Source organism: Triticum aestivum, chromosome 2A (assembly GCF_018294505.1).
Source record: "Triticum aestivum cultivar Chinese Spring chromosome 2A, IWGSC CS RefSeq v2.1, whole genome shotgun sequence".
Classification (NCBI taxonomy): Eukaryota; Viridiplantae; Streptophyta; class Magnoliopsida; order Poales; family Poaceae; genus Triticum; species Triticum aestivum.
In genome coordinates this window covers 747,108,605-747,120,425 of record NC_057797.1, presented here as the reverse complement: position 1 = coordinate 747,120,425, position 11,821 = coordinate 747,108,605, and the positions used below count along the sequence as shown (strand labels likewise).

The 11,821-nt window shown below is 51.9% G+C and overlaps 1 non-coding gene across 1 annotated transcript; it reads right to left on the bottom strand.

The window, feature by feature from the left end:
• Window positions 1–13: 13 nt before the first annotated feature.
• TRNAE-UUC (transfer RNA glutamic acid (anticodon UUC)) lies at window positions 14–85 on the bottom strand. The gene has a single exon. It is a non-coding gene; the product is annotated as a tRNA-Glu (tRNA).
• Window positions 86–11,821: the final 11,736 nt, after the last annotated feature.

Sequence of the window (11,821 nt, the reverse complement as noted above, 5' to 3'; positions counted from 1 at the left end):
ATGGAAATAAAAATTCCATTGCCGGGAATCGAACCCGGGTCGCCTGGGTGAAAGCCAGGTATCCTAACCGCTGGACGACAATGGATTGGTGGCAACTTCAATGTTGGGACCTAGTTATCGTAACTATTACACCATCGAAGGTTTTGTCCCGCCCCCTTTGTAGCGGGGTACACGCGTAGGCAGTCGTAATAACGTACGATGTCTGTTCGCAGAACTCCGCACCACTGTCGAATCGAAATTTGAGAGGCGAAATGAAATGGGCGCAGAAGTAGGTCTGTCGGAGTCCTAACGATATTTCATATCTGTTCACCTCCAGCACTCCTCTCCGATTCAGACAGTCACGAGTCATCTTGCTACGCCTCTTAGCATTGAGGCCGTTATTTTTTTTCTTTCTACAGAGCAGCGTACTAAGAGAAGAGAAGGCAAATAGTAAACGGCTAGAATTGGGTGGTCGATCGCAGCGTGCGAGCGGTCGCTCCCACACCCGCACGCGTCTCCCTTGTGGGCCAGCACTGCAAGCGGACGAGCGAGGACGTTGCGAACCGGCGGGCGCACCGATGACGAGCGAACACGAGGACGAGGTGGGGCGGCTACGGCAAAGGTGCGCGGCTGCTGCGACAGGTGAGGAGCGATGTTGTGACCGCGACATGGGACGATGCAAGGGGGAGGGACGGCGCCGCAAGGGGGCTTCCATGCAGCTAGTGCAACACCGGCTCCGCGTGGTTGATGTTACTCCCTTCGTTCCAAATTACTCGCTGAAATGAATGTATCTAGAACTAAAATACATCTAGATACATCCATACACGCGGCAAGTAATTTGAAATGGAGGGAGTATATTGCAAGGGAACTCCAACGAGAGACCCAAATGAATGCGGATTTTATCCTCTTTTTTTTCCAGAGTTGGTTTTGTCCGCCGGCTCATAAATGCGGCCAACGTGAACAGACACATTGTACATTTGGACGCAAATTCGAATTATAAAAAACAGCCAGCAAGTCAAGTCTTACATTAATTTAAACTAGAAAAATAAAAACTATGCGTCGTCGTCGTCATCCTCTTTGGTTAGGACCAAGAAGACCGGCACCTCCATCCACGAAAAGGCCTCCTGGAATGTTGCCGGCGTTTGCTGCTTAGCCAACGCGTGCCGCTTGACCTCTTCCTCGGACGCGCCCAACCACACAGGCGTGCACGCCACGTGCATGGGCGAGCAGGGCACCGTGCTTGTCCACAAGCAAGATTGGTGCTCCAGCTCCCACCACTCCTCCACTGGCTCGGACGCGGGCGGGTTTGGTAGGAGTGAGGGCGCGTTCGCCTCCACTCTAGCCGCCAATTCGGCCAACATTTGCGAAAGGCAGGCCACCTGGCGAGCTCCTCGTGCTCGGACTTCTCAATGGCCCTCCTTGTGGCCTCCTCGAGGTCCGTAATGTAGGGATCCTCGACCGCCCGATCCTCCTCCTACACCACCAACGGTGGTGGTGGAGCGGCAAGCTCGTGCGGTGCACGGGGCGCACCCTTGAAGCTTAATTGGCGGTGCAAGTCATGCTTAGAGGTGAACCACGCGTCCCAGTTCGGTGAGTCCACTGTGTACGCTGGGTCATGGCGGAGCTCAACCGGGAGTTGAGCATGATGGCGGCGGATCTTTGCCAGCCGCGCGCGTCTGAGACCGGCACCGGAACCCTGTCGTGCTTGAGATGCCACCCGTTCATCAGGTTCACGTCGGGCCACCACATCGGCACGCCATGCTCCCAGAAGTACTTGCAGCGGTGGACAAAGACGTAGAGAGGAAGGCATGTCGGCGGCTCAAGCATGGCGCGACGACATGCTGAAGTTAGCTGCGCGGCACACCAACGAGGAATCGACCAAGGGGGCACGAAGAAGAAGACGGAAGATGGTTGTTGAGGAAGTGGACTGGGCGCCCCCCTCCCACTACACGTGTGGCATTAAAAAGGACAAGCATGGACTGGCTTCTGTGGCTGATGTGTGGGCCCAAGCGCACGCGTGAAATAAAATAGGACCGGTAGGTGGTGGTTGGGCGGCAGCATGCAGGTCCAAGACGAACACTAAGCGGACACACATATGGACGCAAATCGAGTCCAAATTTAAGGCAAAAATGCATTCACGTGGACATAAAAAGCAGATAAAATATGTGTTTGCGTGGTGCGGACTCAAACGGACACAACCCAACTAAATGGGTCGGCCATTGGAGTTGCCCTAAAGTGTTCATGGGCCTTATTAGCGAGGTTTTGCCTGGTAATCCCATCTATTTGTGATGAATGTCATGGCTCCCATCAAACGGCAGTGAAGTTCCCTAGAAGAAATCAAATGGTAATGAATAAAAGAACAAACAGCAAATGAATATTGGGCCATTCATGAATAGGTCTATTGGAGACTGCTGTCATGTTCTATTCCCTTCGTTCTAAATTACTCGTTATAGAAATAGATGTATTTAAAACTAAAATACATCTAAATACATCCAACCTGCGACAAGTAATTCGGAACGGAGGGAGTAGCTGTTAGCACGCTGTCATGTTCCAAAGTGATATTGTTTAAAATGAATAGAACGAGAGGGAAATAGCACAGCAGGGAAACATACCTGCACCTCAGGTCTCGAATGATGTTGTTTAACCATCGGAGATAATAATCTTAAAACACACAGAAAGACAGGCAACAAAGGAAGAAAAAAAAGGAGGTAGGTGCCAGGCACGAGAAACTGATCTACGTAATCGCGCACACACAGGATTAGATTCCCGTAGCACGCCCACAACAGTCAGCAAACAAGTTTGCGCCACGATACCAGATAGCTAGATTGAACACTCTACATTCTTTAGAGGACAATTGAAAACTACCGACACCCGACGCTTGTTTGCAACAGAGTGGAACGTAACTAGAACGTGAGTTTCTATCGTGAGATCTGTCTTGAGGAGAAACTCCTTCCAAACTCTGCTTGAAGTGATGCAGTCATCGCCTGCAGTGCCGTGCTCGGCCCTTGTGTCGGTGGCCCGCTCTCCGGGATGTCAAGTTTGGGGCTACTTCCTTTGGGATTTTCTGCGTGTCAAGTCCAAAAAACAGTGACTGAACTAAATGGAGAGTGAAGAATAACCAAAGAGAAGGACTGAAAACTAAGAAAAATAGTGAAGAGTGAAGAAAAAGAGAGAAATAATGGGCCATTCACCTAAAAAACACATGTTTACCATCTGCTTATATATATTTTAGAACGAAGGCTCAAGCAGAACCCGGCTTTATAAATTAACAAAGCCACCAACCGGCCAGGATTTCAACTTCAAATTACACCACTCATCAACTAAAGAAAAGAAGATAGACGGCAAAGATACAAGGGCGTCAGGGAACAGCTCACAATGCACATACAACAAGCTAGTTAGAAAGATTGGCGTAGAACATATAGCTTGGAGATGCCATTAACCTCTTGCACGCCGAAAACCAAGGCCAAAGCGATATCCTGGTCAGGAGAGTGCACCGACGACGATGCAAGGCACGCCGTTGCCAAAACACCTGGGCTTGAAGAAAGACACATCCATCCAGATCCATCGTCAAAGAAGACCCCTGCCTCCTCGCCTGGCTCGAAGGCATCACACCGTTAAGCGATGGACATGCTTAGAGCCTGGATGGATGGCCTCGAAGAAACCACTTGGGCGGAACCAGGCATTCCCGACATGCCAACGACGACTCACCTAGAGCAGAGCAACACCATATGCCGTAGTTCTGACTTGGAAGAGGGCGAGCGATCAGAATGCACAATTGGGCAACAGCAAGGGCAAAGACCAAATTGGGAGCTTCGGCTCGCTCGACGACCTGTAGTGCAGCCACCGTAGGAGGGGAACCCTATCCCCTCCCGTCCTGGAAGATCCAAGGGCATCGGAGGAATAAACTGCAGCCCGTCGAAGAGCACCAAAACAACTTGACCCAGCACCAAGGGAGACACCGCCACCGCTGGACGCATGCTGCCGCCGCCGATACACTCCACCTACACCACAACGAAGCCCACAACCCATCTTTGTTCCCAAAACAGCGCCTTCAAGAAGGTTACAGCGCCAAGGGCGTCGCCGCTGCCCAACAAAATTGAGGATTTCTCCTGGGAGACAAAGGGGAAGGGGATGGGGGGCAAGACCTAAACGACGCCTTCGGGAAGGTGCGCCGCGCCCACGGGCGTCGCCGCTGGCATGGCTGGCTGGGGGTTTCCCCCGGTCCTGCATCCTGACACCCGCTCCCACCCGAAGCAGACCGGGACCCCATGACGAGGCAGATCGGATCTGGGAGGGGGGGAGGAGCTCGCTGGAGAAGAAGGGCAGAGGGGACGGCTAGGTCTGACGCAGTTGGAGCTGACGATACTGCCGCGAGCTGGCCCGCAGTCTTCGGGGATCTCGCCGTCCACACGGCTAAGAACAGCCGACTCACGCCCGCGCCACCGGATGCCGAAGCCCGCGACTCCACACCAGCCGGGGCCGCCGCCCCAGATCCAGAGTCCCCCCACGGGCGAGGCGAGGAGGCGAGGGCCCCGTCGCCACCTTCATCGACGGCGCACCAAGCTTGCTCGGCGTCAGCTGCCTCGGGCGGCGGCGAGGGAAGGGAGGCGGCGGGGTTAGGGTTTCACCCCTCGGGTCGCCCGAGTGGGGCGACACGAGGGAGGGGAGGAGACGTGCCAACAGATCACTATCTGCTTATATGAAGAGTGAAGACCAACCAACCAAAGAGATATTGAGGACTAAGAAAAAGAGAAATGAAGATTGAAGAGATAAGAAACAGCGACCGGAGAAAGAATGATCAATGGCAAAGACAAAGAATTAACAAAGGATTAAAGAGTAAAAAACGAAAATGAGACAGTTAGGAAAGAAGTTAAGCAAATTAGGTACACTGAGAAGCTAAAGAAAGAGGGGTAAAAGTGTGATTCAACTAAGCGGCTGAGGACTAGAAAAGATCAAACAAACAGAAGAAACTGGAAAACTGAAAAACTGAAGGAAAGAGAGGCTCAAGAGACTGAAAAATGATGCAACCACAGTGACTGAACAGAGGAACGAAACCACAGTGAATAACAAAGTGGCTGAAAAATGATACACCCGTAGGTCTAGAATCACGCCATGCAACCATTCGATCTCAGATCCAAGGGCTCTCGGAAGCCTGTATCATGGAAGAATGGAAAGCTTCATATCATCTGTAATTTTCCAGCTACAGGGACTGAACAAAGGAACAAAAAACGGGAAGACTGAATCACAAAGGAACAAGTAACTGAACCTGATCAACTGAATGCGCCGACACTAAAACTGAATGTGGCGCTGACTTCCACTCTATCCCTCGTGTATTGGAGATTCAGAAAGAAAATGTTTAAATTATCTTGTGAATTATAGGCCACGCCTACACGAAATAAAAAAAAGTATAGATACCCTATGAAGTACCCAGTTTCGGCCACATCACCCCCTCAAGTCAGAAAACTGGGATATTACCGTCAACTATCCAAAACAAACCTTTCAAAAAAAAAAAAACTATCCAAAACCAGTTTATCAAAAAAAGAAAAAACTATCCAAAACCAGTTTGTCAAAAAAAGAAACAAAAACTATCCAAAACCAGCCAAATCACCCCTGGAAAACTAGAAGTTCGTTTTGTCCACAATGGCATGTTGACCGGAATTTGGTATTTGACTTGTACTGCTATACTATATCTCGGTCCCGAATCCACATGTCAGTGTGTAATCTATATGCTGTCACGGCATCTCTCCTCTCCCCTACGTTGCGGCATGCTCTGCCGGCCGCCAGCGCCGAGCCAAGGTGCGCACGCGCAATGCGGGCCGCTTCGCCACCGGCCGGAGCAACCAAGCGAGGCGAAAGGACAGCAGCAGCAGCTAACCATTCAACGGCGAACAAGGTAGCGATTACCGGCGTCTTGCCGTCTTGGGAAAGAGTTGGAGGATGACACGCACGGTGGCCGCGACTGCTCCGCTGAGAAGAACGGGAAGGTTGAGGAGGGCGGCGATGGCCTTCGGTTCTCCAGCTGCTGCCATTTCCGCTGCGAGGGGAAGGACGAGGCGGCGCTGCTCGCCTTCAGGGGCGCTCGGCGCCCGGGTCGTTGCCAACCTCAGCAGTGTTAGAACTAATCTTGATATTTGTATCAGCATGTTTATTTCGTTTAGGCATGTAGTGTAGGTTCAGAAGTTGTAGGTCGGCAAGGGTTCAGGGGAGGCGTGCGAAAAAGGCGTGATGCCAAGCTGCCGTGTGAGATGGCGAGCACGGCGAGATGCCGATGACAGCGAGAGGCTGCAAAGCTGCGCGAGGCGGCACGGCCGTGCGTACGGCAAGCGCATGGACGGCGAAGCGGCACCGGCTGGATGGATTGGTTAGATGCATGCAAGTGGTTAGCTAGCTTCATGGATGAGTTTGTTAGCATGCATGAGTAGCTAGTTGTATGGCTGAGTCGTTGGAGCGATTCCAGGGATAAAGATAAGTCCATGGGCTAGTGGGATTAGTTGCCGAGGGTAGTGGCTGGCTAGTGCATGGGTCTGCATGAAGTATGTAGCGTTAGTTGGTTAGTGGCCAACGTGGTGGTCGGGTTAGTGGGTGTGTCCTACCCCTGGTGTATATATATGTACTGCATTGGAGTAATGAAATGAAAAGGCCGTGAGGGCTGAAGGAAACCATGTAGCGCATGTGATTGTCACCGGGAGAGATAAGGCAAAGCTAATTTCCTCCCTGGTGAATGTGTGTGTGCGTGTGTGTTTTCTGCCCCGGTGTGTGTCTTTGTGTTCGTGAGAGAAACAAGGAAACAAGAGAGAGTTGTGTGAGGCAACAAGAGGAAGAAGAAGAGCAGCGCTGCGAGAGGCGGCGCCAACAATTGGCATCAGAGCCTTGTTGATCCGTGGCGGCGACGACGGTGCCGGCGGCTATGGTGGCCGCCGTGGTGCTGGGCGGAGGCAACGGCTGCGACGGCGGTGACGCGGTGGACTCCATGTGAGGTGGAGGACGTCGGTGCGAGGTGATGGCTGGCAGCGGTGCGGTACCGCTGATGGCCGGTTTCGGTGCGATGCCGCGAGGTTATGATGGCGTGGTGATCGGCGTTGCGAAGGCGCCGTCCACGTCAAGAGGTGGCTGCTGCGTGCGGCAGGACGATGTGGTGACGGACGCTGTGATGGGGTCGTCTACGACAAGATGGTGTGCGGTGGTGATCGGCATTTTGATGATGTCGTCCATAGCAAGTACGGCGCTGCGACGGCGTCGACAAGTGGCTGCGGGTGATCCGTATGACGATTGTGATATCAAGATTAGGGGGGTGAATGTTAGAACTAATCTTGATATTTGTATCAGCATGTTTATTTCATTTAGGCATGTAGTGTAGGTTCAGAAGTTGTAGGTCGGCAAGGGTTCAGGGGAGGCGTGCGAAAAAGGCGTGATGCCAAGCTGCCGTGTGAGATGGCGAGCACGGCGAGATGCCGATGACAGCGAGAGGCTGCAAAGCTGCGCGAGGCGGCACGGCCGTGCGTACGGCAAGCGCATGGACGGCGAAGCGGCACCGGCTGGATGGATTGGTTAGATGCATGCAAGTGGTTAGCTAGCTTCATGGATGAGTTTGTTAGCATGCATGAGTAGCTAGTTGTATGGCTGAGTCGTTGGAGCGATTCCAGGGATAAAGATAAGTCCATGGGCTAGTGGGATTAGTTGCCGAGGGTAGTGGCTGGCTAGTGCATGGGTCTGCATGAAGTATGTAGCGTTAGTTGGTTAGTGGCCAACGTGGTGGTCGGGTTAGTGGGTGTGTCCTACCCCTGGTGTATATATATGTACTGCATTGGAGTAATGAAATGAAAAGGCCGTGAGGGCTGAAGGAAACCATGTAGCGCATGTGATTGTCACCGGGAGAGATAAGGCAAAGCTAATTTCCTCCCTGGTGAATGTGTGTGTGCGTGTGTGTTTTCTGCCCCGGTGTGTGTCTTTGTGTTCGTGAGAGAAACAAGGAAACAAGAGAGAGTTGTGTGAGGCAACAAGAGGAAGAAGAAGAGCAGCGCTGCGAGAGGCGGCGCCAACAAGCAGCACCACATCGACGGCACGGCAGTGACGCGGTCTCGCCGGATCAGCTGGAGGCCGCGCTCTCCTGGCCTCCTCACGTCTGCCTCGTACAGCTCCTGCGCCTCGCGGCCGGCCAGGAGGCGCCCGAACCCGCGGCGGCCGTGCTTGGACGCCGACGCGTCGGCCTTGGACACGCACGCGCATACGCGTTGGCTCCGAAGGATGTGGACCACAAGCTCCACGCCCACCCCAGCGTTCGTCGTCGTCTCCGGCGCCTCCAGGAGGTTCTTCGCCGTCGACTGCCTGCCGCTCTGGGGGCTTGAGTCCGTCCGCAGCCGGCCCTGGCACGCCGTGCTCTTGGGACATTGTTGTTGCCGCGGCCTTCTCCCTCGCTCGCCGGAGCTCTCTCACTCTCTCTCTCTCTCAGACGCACAACGAAGAATAAAGGAGGAAGGAGAAGGAGCAGTGGACACGGTGGACTTTCTGGCGCACGTACGCTACGCCCCGCCGCAGCAACGACGATCCTTGTTTCTCTCGAGCACGAACTCGACCCACCAGACAGTTTTTTTTAGGGTAAATATTGCCGCATTTATTTAAAACTCAAACCCCGGAATGTCATCCGCGATTACAGAAATAGCAAAGTCTGGGGGACCCCCAACCACACCTTACACAATTCATCACCAACACCTACTTTAGCTAATTTATGCGCGGCAATATTAGCAGAACGCCGAACCCAAAAAATCTTGTACTCGACGAAGGACCCAAGAAGAGCTTTCACCTCCTCAATCCAAGGGCCGTTAGCCGACAGATTCCTCGCTGAATGTTTCAGCATATTCACCACAGCTTGAGCATCCAACTCCAGATGAACTCTTATTGCGTTAATGTCTGCTGCTACCTGCAAAGCACGTCGACACGCCAAGACCTCAGTAGCTTCCGGATCCATAATGTTTGGGAAATGATGACAGGTAGCTGCCAGAAAGGCACCATTGTGATCTCTAAGAACTGCTCCTCCTCCCCCTTTTGCTCCAAATTTTGACACTGCACCATCTGAGTTTACTTTAACCCATCCCTCGTCAGGAGGCTCCCAGTGCTGTGGTTCTTGCCTAACAGGCGCACCCGGCTTTTGTGGATGTATCTCCCTCCATTCCTTCATGTGGGAAAAAACAGAGTTCATTATTTCATGTGTTGTGGCGATCGGCTTACCATCTCGAGCATCATTCCGAGCGAGCCAGAGGCCATACACCGAATGCACCATAACCTCTCGGTCTTCATCAGATGCCCCGGCAAACCAATCGAGGAGCCAGCGAGCTAGAGTACTCTGGGAGTCCGTCGTGCACGGTGGGATCGCCACCGCAACTCCCTTCTCTGAGTGGAAGAGCTGCCAGAACCTTGCTGAATGTTGGCATGCCCAAAACCAGTGATAGTTGGTTTCTTCTCTTTCGCATGCAACACAAAAAACACCCGGTTTAATCCGTCGTCGATGTAGTTCGAACCCCACAGCCAGCCCATTTTTAATCAAACGCCACATATGAATCTTTGCTTTTGCCGGTGCACATGTGTCCCACAGCGCCATGAACCCCTTGTGTGCAGTCACTGTATTCCAGCTGTCCGGTCCTCGTTCTTCCCATCGCCTTTCTCAGGTGGTATGCAGATTTGACAGTAAAACACCCATTTTTTGTGTAGTTCCAGGCCATGTAATCCTGTTCTTCCGGACCCCCAATAGCGATGTGTTTGATATCCGCTGCATCAGTCGGACTAAACATGGCATCCACCTTTGCTGCGTCCCATGAACGGCCGTCGAGAGTTAACAAATCTGCCACCCTTGCCACACCGGGTATGAAGAGTTGGCCCAATGGCTTCAAACTTCCCTGCCTCGGAATCCAGTTATCGTGATGAATATTCACCTTCGACCCGTCTCCTATGCGCCATATTGTTCCCTCCCTTAAGAGATCTCTCCCATGCAGCACACTGCGAAAGGTGTAGGAGGCGTTGGAAGGGCATGTGGCCGTCATGATAGATTGCTCCTTGAAATAGCGGGCCTTGAGGACCCTTGCGCATAGTGAGTTCGGTTCTTGCAAAATCCTCCACGCTTGTTTTGCTAGCAATGCTTGGTTGAAGCCCTCTGGATCCCGAAACCCTAAACCCCCAACTCTTTTTGCAGCACACATTTTTTGCCAAGAGATCTAATGTACTTTCCTTTCACCATTTGATTCACCCCACCAGAATTTTGAAGAGATCGAAGTCAGATTCCGGCACGTTTTCTTAGTGAGCTGAAAACAACTCATGGTGAAAGTAGGTACAACTTAGAGTTCGGATCTCACCAAAACCTCCTTCGCCGCTTTGGACAAACCTTGGCCCTTATAGCCACTCACTTTTGACTTGGAACTTTCCGTCACATACTTGAAAGTGCCCTCCTTTGAACGACCAACCAGTGTTGGCAGCCCAAGATAGCGTTCACTCAGAGCTTCTGAATCAATTCCAAGTGCACTCTTCAACTCTGCCTTTGTATTCTCTCCACACCCCTTGCCAAAAAATATTGAGGATTTCTGTAAATTCACACGTCGCCCCGAAGCCGCTTCATAACTATTTAAAATCTCCTTTAAGGCCACCATATTGTCCCTCGATCCTTCCAGAAAAACTATGCTGTCGTCCGCAAAAAGGAGGTGAGTGACATGGGGGCCAGTGCTCCCAAACGTCACCCCTTTGATCTTGGCGTCTTCTTGTGCCCTCTTCAGCAGCGCCGAGAAACCCTCAACACAAAAAGAGAAAGAGGTATGGAGAGAGCGGGTCACCCTGCCGTAGCCTCCGGGATGGTGAAAACCTCCTGGAGCAAGCACCATTCAACTTGACAGAGAAATTAGCTGTGGTGACACATCTCATGATCATCATAATCCATCGTGGTGCAAAACCAAACTGCTCTAACATCTGTCGCAAAAACACCCATTCTACCCTATCATATGCCTTCATCATGTCCAGTTTTACCGTGCACAATGGTTTCTTCCTTTTCCTAGTCCGTATTGCATGAACACACTCATATGCAACCAGGACATTGTTAGTGATGAGACGACCCGGTACAAACGCGCTTTGCTCCTCTGAGATAAGAATGGGGAGAATGCCTTTCAATCTATTTGCCAAAACTTTGGTAGCAATCTTATAAAACACGTTACAGACTAATTGGTCTGAACTGAGACAACAACTCCGGTGAGTTGGTCTTAGGAATCATAACAATGACCGTATCATTAAAATCCTCCGGGGCGGCCACACCACCCAAGAAATCCCTCACAGCCCGACACACATCATCACGGACCTGCGGCCAATGCCGCTGGTAGAAAAGAGCCGGGAGCCCGTCCGGACCGGGCGCCTTCGTTGGCCCCATTTGGAACAGAGCTGCATGTATCTCGTCATTAGTGATAGGGGCGGTAAGCGCATTGTTCATGTCCGGAGAGACCACTTGATGAATATTCTGTAACAATGCATTGGCACCTGACGTACCATCCGAGGTAAACAGCCCCTCGTAGAAACCTGCCGCCATTTCTCTCATTTGTTCATCCACTGTACATCTAGTTCCATCCTCCCTTCGAAGGGCTTTGATTGTGTTTTTCTTTTTCCTATGAGTAGCACGGCTCTAAAAATATTTTGTGTTCTAATCTCCCGCACTTAACCAGTCAACACGTGACCTCTGCTTATACATAATCTCCTCACGTGTATAGATTTCCTTAAGCTGCGCTTCAATCTCAAGGACCTCCAGTGAGTGTCCAGTCGAAAGAGCTCTCACCTTGGCATCACTCAGCTGTCCTTTTAACTTTGCAATCTGCCTTCT